Source organism: Rhipicephalus microplus, chromosome 4 (assembly GCF_043290135.1).
Source record: "Rhipicephalus microplus isolate Deutch F79 chromosome 4, USDA_Rmic, whole genome shotgun sequence".
In the NCBI taxonomy this organism is placed as follows: domain Eukaryota; kingdom Metazoa; phylum Arthropoda; class Arachnida; order Ixodida; family Ixodidae; genus Rhipicephalus; species Rhipicephalus microplus.
In genome coordinates, this window is record NC_134703.1 from 4,882,926 (window position 1) to 4,899,533 (window position 16,608).

General features: G+C 44.5%; 1 protein-coding gene across 1 annotated transcript in view; it reads right to left on the minus strand.

Moving 5' to 3' along the window:
- The window catches only part of LOC142814099 (uncharacterized), a 210,692-nt gene that overhangs the window by 113,141 nt on the left and 80,943 nt on the right, over nt 1-16,608 (minus strand). The window lies entirely within an intron of this gene.

The window sequence follows — 16,608 nt, forward strand, 5'->3', positions numbered from 1 at the left end:
AACGGCGAATCAGACCAGTTTCTCTTCATTGCACCCTGCTAGGAGAAAATAGGAACCCAAGCACACAAGGAAGCGGAGAGTCGGCGATACCAGAGCAGTCAGTGTGGTTTGTTTTCTTGCGTTACTGGCAGCTACACAGCCTCTGAACGCTCGGTATTAACATCATCGTTATGGAAACCATTATGTTCTCCTTCGCATGTGTAGCTAATGGCGCTTCAAAAGAGCCACGCATGCTCGCAAGATGCCACATGTTTCGACCATTGCTGTCGTTTCACCGTAACATCCTCACGGCCACAAGCCAGGACGCCCAGCTTCAGGCCATCACACGCGCTGACGAGGTGGCGACCTGGCATGGCCTGACAGCCTTTGCCACTTAAAAAACCGTCAGCGGTCTTCATAAATTTCTTTACTACTACTACTACTACTACTCGTAATAATCTCTAACGAAGAAGAATACTTGTTTATATCCGTAGAACCGTAGTCTACAGTCTGATCCCGACTCACTACTCTTTACGAGCCTGACAAGCGCGTTACACTACACGGTAATCCAGCTAAAAAATCTAGACCGGCCGCTTTAAGCGATGCTTTAATGACAGCCTAGGAGCCTAGGCTGTCAAGTAAGACATCCATAGCAAGTTAAGTAAGAATACAATCCACCACGATGTAGCTTGACTATAAGTATATTTAACTGACTAACAAAAACATATCGCGTTATCTGGCTTCTGCAGTTCATTCCTTAACTGGCATCCATATAATAAAGAAGTAAAAGTACACTTCAGAACCGGCTATATTAGGCAGCGAAACAAATAAGCTTTTTACTCTCTATTTCGTGAATTGTGTAACTAATTTGAAAGGCTGTTTTCTCAGCTTGTTTTGTCAAATAGACAGTTAAGAGCATATGAAAGCATTGTTAAATTTTTTATTGTGCCTGAAGTAATGCATGTACCTAATGTACATATTTTGCCGATGATGGGCACCATACACATATATGGCTGCTGCTGTTGAAAAATAAAATATTACTAATTGTGTTCTTAGAGTGGTGGTGTGTGGAATGAAGCAAAACAACTGTTTCCTCTGTTCGGGTATAACTGAACATTTCACTCGTTGCATCTGGCAGCTGACAATTTTCCGCTATATTTGCGCTTAGACGCTTCCCTGTTCGCCTAAGTTAGCCTTGCTCTACTCCCATGTCCGCATTACCAACCACTGACTTGTGGTTGATAGCGTTGATAGCAGAAAAAATCTCAAAAGCCAAATATCGACCTGAATTGGTCCGACCTCATAACTTTTTCATGTTCCCTCGCTAAAGATATAATAAAATTGCCAGGTACTGTAAGCAACTCAAGAGACCTACACGACTTCAATCTTGCACAGCAGACATTTCCTGCATGATCTCAAAGAACGTGCATTGTGGGAAAATGAATTGAGGAAAGTTATAACGGGCTTAATTTTTCAAGACCGCGAAATATGCCCAAATAATATTTTCATGCTTCTACAGTGCGAAAGAGTGTGCAAGAAAAAAATGGCAATTGTTGTTCTTAGCATGATGAACGTGAGTGTGCAGGGTATAATCTCTTTTACGCTTCATTTTCATACCCCTTTAGGTATGACACCATAAATGTTTTGTTAGGTGAGCATAGCCATGCGAATTGCTTTAACAGTGTGACATTTTCAGCTGAGTCTATGGTCACCGCAATACAAATGTTAATTGGTATGTGCTACCTAAGGGACGCCATGAAATAGAGGATTAAGAGGTTCAGTTGGTGTCTGTTGGTGCAGAAACTTAATTAAGGTGGTAGTTGGTCGAACGGCAGTTCATTACATTTTTTAGTATATGCAATATACACCGATTGTGTCGGTCGGTCGGTCGGTCGGTCGGTCGGTCGGTCGGTCGGTCGGTCGGTCGGTCGGTCGGTCGGTCGGTCGGTCGGTCGGTCGGTCGGTCGGTCGGTCGGTCGGTCGGTCGGTCGGTCGGTCGGTCGGTCGGTCGGTCGGTCGGTCGGTCGGTCGGTCGGTCTATTTTCCCTAAACACCCCCGGGAGGTTTCCATAAGGGGTCGAATTAACATGTTCAGATATATATCAAGTAATACATCGGTTACAATTCTGTGCATTTCTTCGTATTGTAACAAAACACACATATAAATTAACACACTTACACTTTATTGAAAAACAAATCATACTCAGAGGCTACTTGCCAGAAGATGGTCAGCTGCTTATTGTGCAAATAAAGATGGGCATGTTATATCAAGAATAGCAGGAGGGAGGTCGTTCCAGTCTTTTGCCTTGCGGAGAAACACTGGTGCTGAATATGCTGATGTTTGAGCACTCATTAGTGAAACCTGCAGTGGGTGGCTTGTCCTGAGTAACATACGCGCTGTGGGTTTGATGTAACATGGTTCATGCAGATGGGAACTGTGAAAAAATTTATGGTAGAGACAAAGTGCAGAAATTCGCCGACGCACAGCGAGCGATGGAAAATTGGATAATGATTTTAGTGGCGTAACGCTGATGTCGTATGAATACGAATAATATATGAAGCGAGCTGCATGGTTCTGAATTTATTATATTGTGTTGATGAGATATGCTTGACGCGGATTCCGAATAGCGTATGCATTATTTAACTTAGGTCGTACAAGGGGTGTGTAGGCAAGTAATCTTACGTGGTTCGGAGCACTCTTGAGGTGACGTATTAAAAAGCCTAAATTTTTATTAGATCATAAGATGATGTTTTGAATATGCGTATACCAGATCAAGACGCTAGATACAGTGAAACCGAGGTATCTGTAAGAGTCGATTCCAGGTGCTGGCTGTTAATTGTGTATGGGAACTGGAGCCAATTACTGCTGCGTGTGAATTACATAGTTTTGCAAATAATTACGTTTAATATCATTATCCGGAAGTTGCGGAAGTGAGAAATGTTATAAGACATTACAACTTTCAGAATTATCTGCCAAGTTTTCACTTTCATATATCACATTTTTTTTTAAGTGCAAACTCGTTTTTCGATAGTCATCAGTCATAAAAGTTAAAGAGCTCGGGCAGTGCCCCTTCCAGTGCCTGCTGAATGTACCTGAGGGTAATTTTTCTTGCCGTAAAGCTTAACTAAAACAGGCACAGAGAAAAAACAACCTTTGCTGGGTCTTCCCATCAAACTCAGGAGGAATTCAACGTAAGGATATCTCGAATCAGCAGCGCAAAAAAAATAAAAGTAGAAGTGATCTCATTGAATAATAAATCACTCCTACACGGCTATGGCCAGGGATGTTCGTAGAGCATAGATATTCTCTTTTCCAATTATTTGTTCTACAATTTTATAAACTTTTTTTCTATATTTAAAAAGTTTTATTGTCACTAAGTTGTGCAAAGCGTGGCACAGCGAAGCATGGGCCCATCGCCACTTGTACGTCGACCGACACTGCCAGTTTCGACATGCAGAGCATCCTCCTCACGAGTGCGCATTCAGGACGTCCCATGGCTCACTGTACACGATCTGGCGCAGCCTGGCTATGTACTTTAGAACAGAGGTTACGCATGATGCCTTCGTCGATAGTCATGGCTTCTTTGCTGTCTTTGTTAAGACCGAAGCTCTCCAAAGTGTGAGGTAAAATGTCTGGTGCACCTTAACTAAGTTTCCATGCCATTGCTATCAATAACAAGCCACATCTGCGCATCACCTAGATGCGCCTGCTTAGCTGCGCATGCGCCCTGCAGCAGCAGCCGCCAAGTCACGCCGTCGGACGGATAAAGTCTACATAGCGGCCACCACGAGTCGGTTGAGTGTGGCGTGAGCAGAAAACGGCCGACATGAGAACTCAGTTTGGCCGGGGCTATCCCTACCAGGTTTGCTCGTTAGTTTCTGTCACGGGATTTTAGAGATTCTCTAATGTTCAGCGACAGGCTGTGCTTCGACTCTACACTGGCTCCGACTAAGAAAAAAAAACGTAGCCTCAGCTTAGAAAGCCACGGTAAGCCTGAAGACTGATCAGCTTCACTGTTTCTTAGGCTTTACAGTAATAATTAAAAACTCTTCTTTTTTATTGCGATAGCAATTACATAGACAGTGTCGGCTTTTTTTTTGCCACCACCGCCGCCGTCATTTACCCCACATACACACACACACACACACACACACACACACATATATATATATATATATATATATATATATATATATATATATATTAAAACATCAAAACTCAAGAAAGAAAAAAAAGCCGCCCCCGCTTGGTGCCTAGCTCGTCACGATGAGCCGACGCGTGCTCATCTCTCACGCGTAATTTGCCCCGCGAATGGGGGAAGGGGGGTAGATGCTTATGCACACGCACTTATCTTTCGGTGGGCAGAATCATGTGCCTTCGACTTTCACCGGAACGAGGGCGTTAGTTGCCGGTCCCACAGAGGCCACTTCGCTCTCTGCACCGGCCCCGTTTGCGAAAAGAGCACGCTTTTCATACACAGCTAAGTATAACAACAGGGACAGTTGTTATAGTTTGCACTCATTTGTACTTGTGCTTACGTTTCATGCATCGTTTTCTTTTAAACAGCGTGTTAAGTGTCGAGCGGTAAACATTCTTAGTTCGCTCTCTTTTTGTGTTTGTTGTTTTCATGCATCGTTTGTGCGTGAGCAGCTCACTGCACGTTCCAATTTGCTTGCCGCTTTCAGCTTTACATTCCAAATTGTTGCTATCACATTCATTGTTTCTTCCTTTCGGCGAAACTGACTTTTTCCTCTCTCGTCTTCTTTTTCTCTCTTACATTGACGTTCTCATTCTTTTTGTCTAAGTTTCTTCCTATCCTCTTTCTCATTCCTTCTGTGCTACGCTTTACTCCCTTCCTTTCTCTGCTCTTTATCATGACATTTCTTTTCCTCACACTTACTTCCCACCCCCTTGGTATACGCTACACTATAAAAGCCTATTGTATGCTCTTGCCGCGCATTCATGACTGGATAGCCGAGCCATTAGGACGCTCGTGTTCGAATTGAGTGGACGAGGCTTGGAATCCCGACTCGCGAAGAATAATTTAGATGCGAAGCACCTTATGGTCGAGTTGAATCCAGTGGTGGTGGTAGTGGTTAGAATAAAGAGGAAAAAGGCACCTAATTTCTGTCTGCCTTCAGGCGACACGGCGCAGTGCCTTATAGGGGAGGGGGGAAGGAGGGATAAAAAGAATAGAAGGAAAATAGACGGAGAAGAAGACAGCCAACGAGAGAAAAAAGAAGGAGATAGGAAAGTGGGGATCCGGTCGAAGCAGTCCAAGGGCGGGGTGCCACAATGCGAGAGCTGCACGGCTTCAGGAGACCGCGTAGGGCGAACCAGTCGGCGGGAGCTACGCTGAAGTCGGAGATCGCGAGGGCACAACCGTCCACCTTGAAATCCTGCGAGCGAATCCCCTGAATCCAGTGTGCGGCGTGACCACCTTTACTGGGCATGCACATTCCCTCACCCTCTCTTGCCTCGCAATTCCGACGCAGGCAGCGTCTGCTAGCGTACGCTTGCTCCCCTCTTTCTCCTCTAGGCACCCCTCCCCGCACCATTTATACCCTCATTGCTCATTCACGTCCACTCCCGCCTTTCTCCTCTCCTACGCTCCCCTCTCTCACCTCGCAACGCTGATGCCGGCAGCACCTGCTAGCGAGTATATTTATGCAAGAAGCGACTGCTGACGCTGAACAACCGTTCACTGGCCACCCCATACATATATGCACTAGATCTTGACCTACAAGGTGGGGCCGGTGGTAGATTTCTCCCGTACGTTGTAGAACGTTACAAGTTCGCTGCGCGCGCGTTAGCTAAAAGCAGACTGCGGGTTTGCATGTCCAATCAGTTTTCTGTCTCTCATCGCCCCTTATAAATTATTATCATGTCCATTGCGCAAAAGATAGAATACGGTCTTTGCAAATGAAGTGACCAGTCGTCTGATTCCGCATGGAGGTATTCCACAGCTCTGGTTCTAAATGCAGTTGTGGAAACGCGGATGCCTGAAAGGTGGACAGGGTCAAGCATCTTCAAAACAGTATAGGTGTGGTAGAATGATATACGGTCTTTGCAAATGAAGTGACCAGTCGTCTGATTCCGCATGGAGGTATTCCACAGCTCTGGTTCTAAATGCAGTTGTGGAGACACGCATGACTAAAAGGTGGACAGGGCCAAGCATCTTCAAAACAGTATAGGTGTGGTAGAATGATAGACGATTGCGCCGTAGTTCAGTCGCGAAAGAATAAGTCTTTTATAAAGACTTATGAGACATTTTCTGTCACTACACTCCAAGGCGTTCTTCAACATGTCCACTCTTTAGACGCACTTCTTTTTGTGTTACTTTATATGTGGCACAAAGGTTAGCTTCACGTCCAGAGTTATGCCAAGGAATTTACGTTCAGTCATACATTGACACACTCACCATGGAGGTTGATTTCGCGATCGTGGGACAGTGCTATTTTCCTAAAAAGTAACACGCGGGTCCTTTATTGCGGGTTGAATCGGAATCCGTTCTCGTTTGCCCATCTGCACACTTTGTTTAGACCCAACTGAACTTGCCACCTTCAGAGAAGGCAAATGCACGAAGGGTATACAGAGGTCCGTATTCACAAACCAACCATTGCCTTACCTCAAGTTTGCCACTAGCTTCTATACTCTCTATGCGCGTTATAACGGCACAAAATGCTAATGAGGTAAAGGATTACAACAAGATAGGTTCATGAATAACGGCCAACTTTGTACATCAAGAGCAATAAAGGCTTAAAGCCGATAAGGAGAACTCGAGCTAAGGCCGGAGATGGTTTGTGAATGCGGGCCAGAAAGATAGGTGGGCAGATGAGATGAGAAAGTCTCCAGGTATAACGTGGCGGCAGAAAACACAAAACTGGGTTGGTTGGCGGATAAAGAAAGATGTATTTACCCTGCAGTGGGCGTAGTCAGGCTGATGATAAATTTGCCCTTCACAAATGCCAAGGTTACAAAATCTAAATCTCATATGTACATCATCAAGTAAAATATAGCGTGTGTGTGGACAGACGCGAAAAATTTGTCTTGACATTAAAAATTCCGCAGCTAAGCTCACCACACTGGAGCACTCCCGTCTCTTGCACGAATGGTCGCGATAATACATTGCCTACATGAACGCAGAAACTGCTATTAGACAGGCATCTTTCAGATATGCTCAACATCTTACCTCACAAACCCAAGAGTGAAAGGTCTCTCAGTATTCTGAACCACCATGTAGTGCCCTACGTTTTTTTCCTATGTCAAGAAATACTGCGAGAAAAAGCTGCTTATGTACAAACGCTTCGCCTTTATAACTATCTGACAGTCTAACAAAATAATGTCAATGATAATATACTTCTTTGTTGTTTATCTAAATTTTAACCTTCACGAGGAGAAGTCCTAGCAAATTACAGCTGGGTCTATCTCAATCAACGAATTTGAATTACAGATGAAATCAGAATACCACATGGAACGTCTCATAAGTTTCGGTTTAGGTTCTTGATGAAGCAAACAGTTATATGTATTTTCGGCAAGCGATTTTCAATGTATTCCAAGTTTTACAAGCCCTTAAAATTTTCAAGTGCAGCAAGGTGTTTTGAGTGCTTTCGAAGCATATTGCTATGAGCACCAAATTCTGGGCCTTTTCTTTGGATTGCAAGTATTTGAAAATATTTGCAAAACCAGGTGGCATAGTGCAGCTTTATGGAAGTCGTGCCTTCGTAATTTATTACCTTTTCACTTGTCTCTCTTTCTCTAATTGTGTGCGTGCGTGCGCGCGTGTGTGTGCATATGTGCGTACGTACGTGTGTGCAGGTGCATGTGTCCACGTGATTGGTCGTGACTCTGCGTTCAGAGAGAGACACAAGATGAACACTTACGACTTTCAAGCAGAACTTACTCGAAGGTTTTTTGGGGTGCATCCATGGAGTTGGAAGGGGGATGGGCGTGGGACCAAAACTGTCACCACGACACCTCATTTCTTATCTGTTAAACATTGATTCATATTTCGTCAGTTCAGGGTAGCAAACCAGATACTTGCTTTCTGGTTAACTTCTCTGTTTTTCATGATACCATATATGCCTGTCTCGCATAAGTAAAGAACCAGAGAAGAGCCAAGAAACATAAGACGCAATAATGCATGTACCACTTTGTTTTGTGTGATACAAGGAACAAAGAGAACAATCCCAAATGCGCAGATGTAATTTTCATTTCCAGAACATACAGCGAATTATTTAGGGCTTAACGATGCTTGAGAATAGGAGCATAATATACTTATGTGTGAGTTCAAAGAAAGAAAGAAAATTGGTCATGACTATGCTAAACTAAAGAAACATAATGCATAATGAAGGCGGCCAGGCCACTTGAATAAACGCAAAATGCGGCGTAACACAAAACATAACCAAGATTGACGCAATAAAAAACTGAAAGACGACAGCAATGCAATTTCTCGCAATGAGTTCTGGGGCTTTCAAAACGTGAGAGAATGAGAAGGCAAAAATAGTTGGGAAAACTGAAAGCAAACAAGAAAATTTTCTCGACTAGCCTCGAGATCTTCGGGGGAGTCGGGGACATCATCCATTCAAACGATTCATCAGTATTCTTAACGAGTCCCACTTCCGACAGTTGACCCCTCTTTCACCGCGTCCACCACGGCACTGGTCGGCCCAGTGGAGTGCCGGTACAAAAACCAAGTAGTTGAGCCGCAGTTCCTGAGGACAGAAACGAGACGAACACACCAATTCGAAAGAAACTGTGAAAGTGGGCGAAATAAGCGCTGCTTCTCGGCAAGCACCGCTTCTAAAATGTAAATTACAGAGTTCGAGAAGCTGACGATGGCTCCTCATGATGACTTTTTAGAAAGAACTTGGGCGCTATCTAGCATCGTACTCTCATCGAAGCCCGCATGAAAACTCGGGAGCCAGTCGGGAAGCACGACCGTCGTTGCGCTGGCTCCTTTGAAACGTGAGCACTGTAGGCGTAGGGAGAGGAACCGGCCTATGCTTTCAGAAAATAGTATCACAATTTATTGAGTTTTGTTTTTATTTTCTCTAGATATCTGTGCGTCCTTTTTCGGAGCCCCAAGCAAGGACTCTGAAAGAGGGTGCAGCGACAACCTTCATCTCTCTCGTCCTCTCTCATTTGTGAGAGGGTATCTGCAAGGGCTTCGTACGCACCTAGTACCAGAAGCATCGTGAGGAAACATCAGTGGCACACTTGCGTACGTGCTCAAGACTATTGTGTCAAACGGTGAATATTTTGCCTTAACATTTCCTACTTATAGCTCACACTGAAGCCTTCACATACATACATACATACATACATACATACATACATACATACATACATACATACATACATACATACATACATACATACATACATACATACATACATACATACATACATACATACATACATACATACATACATACATACATACATACATACATACTTTAAGCACATTGCAAGCACTTCATCCTTTTCACTTGTACACACGCGTCATCATCATTCCTTCTCGTTGGTGTGTGAAACTGAGGCAGACATCGGGCAATAAACGCTTCTTCTGGTCCTGTCTGGTGAAGTGTTCCTGCGTCATTCAGAGTGGTGGAGGTGGGTCAGGATCCCAACGTCCTCTTGCGTTCGTTTCCCACCTGGAGCTCCCATCCAGTCGCCGCTTGCACCCGGCCACCCCCACAAGTATGCAGCCATCGGAACTAACAGCTAGCCCGGACGGTACAGCCCTGATGCTGGCGGCTGGCCGCTCTTCGTCCACTGTCACCAGCCCTCAGCGCTAACCGCTCATGTTCGCGGGCCTCCGTGGTGCCGACGTAGAGGACTGGCTTTACATTTGAAACCTCGTGAGTTCAGCCAGTCAATGGACCAAAGCGGAGCAATTGAAGCGGAGACTTGACCAGCGTAGAACCTGGTATTTCATTCACGAAGCTGACTTCGTCGATTGGTCAAGCTTTGTCACCAAACTGTCTTCAACTTGTCCGTCCTACACTTCTTATATCGAATATGTTTTGGCCCTCTGTCGCCGTGCTAACAGCGATATGTCGCAAGCCCAGCGCGTTCGCCACATCCTTAAGGGAATTGGCCCTATTGCATTCAACGCCATGGCTGTTGGCAATCTAACTATGGTCGAAGACATCATTTCGACAAGGCCACACCTTGACGAGTTGCAGTCCCTCCACCTTCAACAAGACAGCGATCCTCGCCTTATGCCTCCCTTTGAATTAAAAGCCCTTATCGGCACTATTATCACTGAAGAACTTCGAAACCTCGAACAACAGTGGTCCAGTGTCGCCTTCACTCCGTCGCCACCGTCCGACCTGCGGAATCTTGTTAAGCAGGAGTTGGCGGCAATGGCACTGACAGCCCCGGTGACTCCGCTAGCACGCCCGATGCCCACATGCGCTGATGTGACGTTCAGGACGACACCGGCAGCATTGGTAGCTCAAAATTTGATGCCTACATATGCGGATAATGCTGCGATTCCGCCGGCTCCCGTGACATTCTCGGTCGATAATTTTACATCCAGTCCCGACCCCATTACAAGAGGTGTTCCGCAAGGTTCAATTTTGGGTCCATTATTATTTTTATTATTCATAAATGATTTACCACGTTGCCTTAATTATTCTTCTTGTTTACTTTACGCTGATGACACAACTCTCTTTTATGATCACTTGGATTTAGTGACTCTCGTGTGAAGACTTCAAGCTGACCTTAATTGTCTTGTTGACTGGTGCAACTGTAATAGATTGTTGATTAATCCTTGCAAAACCTGTTTTATGCTTTTTTATTCACCAAACAAAAAACTAGCGTTCATTCCTTACCTTTATGTGAACTCAGTAGTTATTCTTTTAAGTGATCATACGTCATATTTTGGAGTTATAATGGACACACATCTGAAATTTCCGCAACATATCAATTCTGTTTGTAAAAAGATTTCGTACGGTATCAGGGAATCGGTCAAGTCACGAATGTGTTTTAACATCAAAACTCTGAAGGCATTGTATTATGCATTCATACACAGTCATCTCAGTTATTGCATTACATCATGGGGTAATTCATATTCGGTGCACATTTGGCCGCTAAAGGTATTGCAAGAATAAGCAATTCGACTCATAACTTTCGCTTCACGTCAAGCGCCATCACATGAGATTTTTCGCCAGCTTGATGTATTAACGATCTCCCAAATGTACGTTTACAATGTGTGTGTTTTGTTTTTCAAAATTTTCCACCGTACCATCACTATCGACATCTTTCCTTGTTGGATAATTCCAATAATACTAGATTCGCGGTCGCCCATAACCTGTTATTACCCTAAAGTTCGCACTAATTATGGAAAAATGAGCATTGTTTTTTCATAAATTTCATTATGGAATTCTTTATCACATGATGTGAAAGACTTGATGCACATTCATGTTTTTAAGAGGAAATCGAAAAAGTCTCTATTAAACGTATAACTGCTAGATTTTGTTAAGTTTTGATATCTTGCTTTGTTTGTAGAAAAAAAAAAGTTCGAAATGTTCCGTGACTTGCTCTTTCGTTATTCATATCTTAGCTTTTTCATTGTAATAACATAGGAGGTCCCACCTGCGGTTTACTACCTTGGGACCTCCTCCTGCATACTTACTCACAATGTACACTTCTGATGCTAATAAAGAAACATTGATTGATTGATTGATTGATTGATTGATTGATTGATTGATTGATTGATTGATTGATTGATTGATTGATTGATTGATTGATTGATTGATTGACATGTACCTCTACTGACATAGCTTGTGGGCATTTGGCTGCTGTGCGCGGTAAAAGCATGGTGCACCCTCGTATTTTCAGTGGTCTCTCTGTCGACCGGTCTGCTTTCACTGCGGTGTCTGAGGCCACGTCTCTCGTTCGAGGTAAACAGCGCGAAAAACGAAGACAGATAAAAAGGAAGACACAAGACGAGCGCTGCCCTGTTTCTCTGTCTTTGTTCTTGGCGTTGTTTACCTCGAACAATGAATTGTTACCAACTTGCTCAGTTTTCAATACTGCTCACGTTTCTCGTTACAACTGTGGCCGCCAGAAGGAGAAACGATGAGGCCATCCGGAGTTAGAGCGAGACCAGTTCCGAAGACCAGATATTTATGGTCCAGACACCTACCCATTCACGCAGTACCTGTCTCCATCTCCTCTAGTCTCCCTTCGTCAACATCAGGACTACCACTCCTCAAGACGACGCTCTCCATCGCCATCGCCTATGAATGCTGAAAGGTTTCCATCGCACTACTTTTGGTACAGAATATTGGCCTAGGTCCCGCGACAACGATGAAATCAACAGGCTGCCAGACAATGTGGCCGGTGCGCACCGCTGTCTTAGACGATGCGGGCTTCGATAGCACGCTACTGAAGCCTCTAAGCATGCCCTAGATGCTGGTGGCGGTAAAAAAACATTTATTTGCAAAATATAAGTGTAGGACCTCTTTAGAGGTATCTACAAACTATAGTGGAGTCTCCAGTGCTCGACGACTACAGCGCTGCCTGCATCGCTATGCCATGCGATCTGAGATTTCCCCTAATTGTGAAACAGACTGTACGTAGTGCACGCATGCATGTACGCGTGTACTTGTGTGTATGTAAGCATGTACTAATGTTGAACGCACGCTTCATAAATGCTCTAAATTGGGCTATGCACCTTCTATTGTCATTGCGGAGCTATACGAAGCTTCCACGAGGAGTTATATAGCAATGCGATAACTGTATTATTTTCGCTAACGCCTCAGTCAGTGATAGGCCTTTTTTTGTGTGTGTGTGGAATCGTACCTCTACGTATGAAGTGCTGCTATTCAGGGTAATCCGTTCGCAAACCTATCATGTTTCTAGTCACATTATGCATGCGCTTTGTGGAAACTTCTGTAGACCGTCTCGGCCAATCAGTACAGCCACGTCCTCAAAACTCATTACACAACTGGCATACAAATTACATTTTAGCAACGCTCATTGTGTGAACTATTTTATGTAGCAGGCTGTGCAACACTTCATAATTTCCATTTAGACTCCACATCATTATCATATAAACTGCCTAGCATTGCTGCCAGCAGCTCATAATTTACTCTTCGCTAACTTTTTTTTTTGAGGCGAAAGAAGTGGAGGTTGCCGTTTTCCTCCTAAAATGGTCCATGCGTCCTCTTAACAAATGACGCTATCTGCCTCGAAAGAAGTCACCATGAAGCAGATTAAACCACTGGATATGGTGTTCATCATTTGAGAGGACGTCTGGTACCTCCGCCTCTGTACCGCTATATGGAAAGCAGCGCCACAAAATGAAAAGACGCCGCATGATGAAGTCCACGCATGAGTCTTAATATAACGCGCCCGTGTGGCGGGCAAGGTAATAACGTTAATGGCTTTTATCCGATAAATACCAGGGTTAGAGCTACACATGGCTGCACCAACGCTTGTTCGTATTAGTTTTAGTCCCGTGGCTGCGATGCGTCACAGCAATGGAATGCTTCATCTATATATACAGGGGAACGAAAGTTAGTGCCCCTATAGGTGCTTGAGCTCTGTGGCGTGCTGCACCAGTGGCGTGTGCTTGACGGACATACATTTGCGGAAAGGTTAAAAGCTGGCGGTAGGCATCCTTTTCTGCACACCCTCGCCAGTCACGTGGTGAGGCCATTACAAACGGATGACAATGCATTTATAAAGCAAAGAGGGCGTTCTCCACTGTTTTTGTATCTGGTCACGTGCCGCCACTTTTTCAAAATGTTACGATTGCACCAGGCGTCCTTAGAGAGGTTCGAATTTGCACTCACGAAAGATCCGCACATCATCTAAGGAGAACCACTGAACACGCGTTAAGGTAAACCTTTTCGCTGTTTGTTTACTTATCCAAGTAGAAAATGTAAATAGCAATAGATTGTCAGCCTACAAGCGTTTTCCTAACACTCTCCCCGGGGACGGTAAGCGATTTTCTATTGTATGACTGAGTGAATGAATTATGGCCTTTCTACATGGGAAGGGTTGCAAACCAAACGCCCGTCTGGTTTAGCTCCCTTCGTTTTATTCCTTTTTATTCTCCTCCTATGAGCGCGCGCTTACATACACATGCAAAGTTTTGGAAAATTTCTCTGGGAAAGTAGTAAGGACCGTTGTCCCCCTCTCTTTAAGGCTGTGTCAATGCCACATTAGCAGACTGTCCTGGTTAGAGCTTTGAGTTAATATTCCAAGTAAGTCACTTCGGGGCAGTGATCAATGAGGCACCTTACACCTTACTAATCAGGCTGCTGCACGGTCCATACTTAGCAAACAACATCTGCGTGTTACAATGCGTAATCAGCGCGTCATGAATTGTTTATTCATTGGGAAGTTTGTACGGTCACTATACTTAGCAAAACACAGAATGTTACCATAATAATTGTAGAAGGTCGGCGTGTCAGCGCTGACTAATGTGTATCATCTACGGGCATTACTGTCTTAAAGCATGCAGTGGTTGTCGCCATTTTTTGAAAGATCGTTATTTCTTCGTTGAGTTTGCATAACTCTTAAAGACGTATTCGTATGAGAGGTGAACGCAAGTGCTTCTCACCACCAGGCTCAGAATTAGTGAGATTCGCTGTTTGTGATGCCGTTATTCCTGGTCACACTTTAGAAGCATCGCACGCTGTATATTCGTATACATGGTGTTAGGATGAACAGCTCTTCCTTATGGGAATGCAGCCCACATTCAATCAAGTGCCTTTATACATCTGCCCGCATGATAACGTTACAGAGGTTGACAAGAGAAATGCAGATGCAACCTTTTTGGGCTATAGAGGAGAAGGAGGAAAGTTTTGTTTACATGCAGGCGAGCGCAGGCCAACTCTCGCGGTGGATTTCACGGCACGGGAAGATCAACAAAGAAAACACCAGGTCTGGGCAGAATGCGCAGCACAATGGAAACAGGGACTACAAGTACACTTACATGTACTACGCCATAAATCAGCATAAATGTGAGGACAGCCCTCACCAGGCCATTACTTGCTATGCTGCAGAGAATCGAGGTACCCGCTTCACAAACGTTAGGAATTAAGCGCACTTTGTTGATGTTGTGTAGCTGATGAAGAATAGTGACTTTTTTTTTCATTTGTTGAAAACATTGAAGGACCCACTCGTTGCGCTATTCGCATTGCGTGACACCTGGTTGTTGTTTCACTCTTCTACAGAACTCAAGTACACAAGTGACCGTAATTCCTCTCCCGACATGAAGCCTCCACAGGGTCTGTTTGCAAATGACTTTAAAATACTGGCGTGGCTTTGTGGTAGAATACACGGCTTCCAAGCAAATGGCCCGAGTTCAACTTCTTTGCTATCCTGGATGGCTTTATTTTTCACGCGGTAACTGTTATAGACACTGGTGGTGGTGGGCAACTACGGTGCCTAAGACGACTATCGTGATCTCGTAACAACTTTTCCGGCAAAAAAAAGTAGGCGTTCAATACCTGGCTGGTCAAGAAGAATCGCAACATAAAGAGCAGTGGGGATGCGATGAGAGGAGGAGGTAAGACTACAATAATGAGCAAACACGAGACTGTGGTACTGAACTATATGTGCACGCGTTGCTAAAGCACGAGATAAAAGTAGTTACAATGCACGCTCCGCCAATATTACCGATGTATTACCCAAGGTCAGTAGCATCTATATATGCTTGCACACAAGGCAGGCCTTTCAGTACCTTTTCAATCTTATGTTAAAATAATGCTGGTGCCGAGAATATGCCACAGCGTAAGCGTATGCAAAGGGTACGTCGTATATCAATGAATGCCAATATTTTGTCATGGCGTGAAGTGGGGTTTGACTGTAAGCGTCTCAGTGATCTTTAATTTGGAAATAACGGCCCCGCTATGATTACTGAAGAATGTAATCGCCAATTCGCAATGCGAGTTGTACCACTCCGCAGGCGGGGTTCGTGGTCACCCCAAATTGACCGTAAAATCAAACCGTTTCATTTTCTATCCAACGATAAATCAACGGGCGCAACTCATTCACAGTGAGGTACGAAAGGAACTATGCCCTGCACGACTATGTCCGCTCCGGCTAGTTCCGCACTTTTTCATGAAGCTTAGAGGCAGCGTCCCTAACGTTCAAGAAATTGGGGTCAGCTTCGTCATTGACACGTAGTCATGCAGGCGGGACTTTCAGCAGTTTACTTTTCTCACTGAACATTTCTGCGTAGTGCTCCAGAAGTGCCACGGATCAAGAAGTTGAGGTTCCTTCTACTTTTTTTCACGTGTAGCAGAGCGACGTCTTTGTTACAGAGTTTCAGCGAAAAAATGCCTCCGCAAAAGCTGGAGCCGGTAGGATTCAGGACTGTGAAGTGGGAGTTTGCTGCAGAAGACGAAATAAACATCTGTTTCAAATGCCTACGAGCCCCTGTGTCCTGCTGGGATGACAAGAAAACTTCACCTTCACTTTTTGTAGCTGCGATTATTGTTCATCGTACGCTTTTTATTCTGCCCTGAGACATCATTCACATGCCGTCCGACCCTCTGTCACGGCACCACTTTTAGTCAGGGGACAGGATTCTCTGATCGTTTACTCCCCAGAAATGGGTCAACAGTGGCGTTTGAAGAAGTGCCCTGCATTTCGGTCGT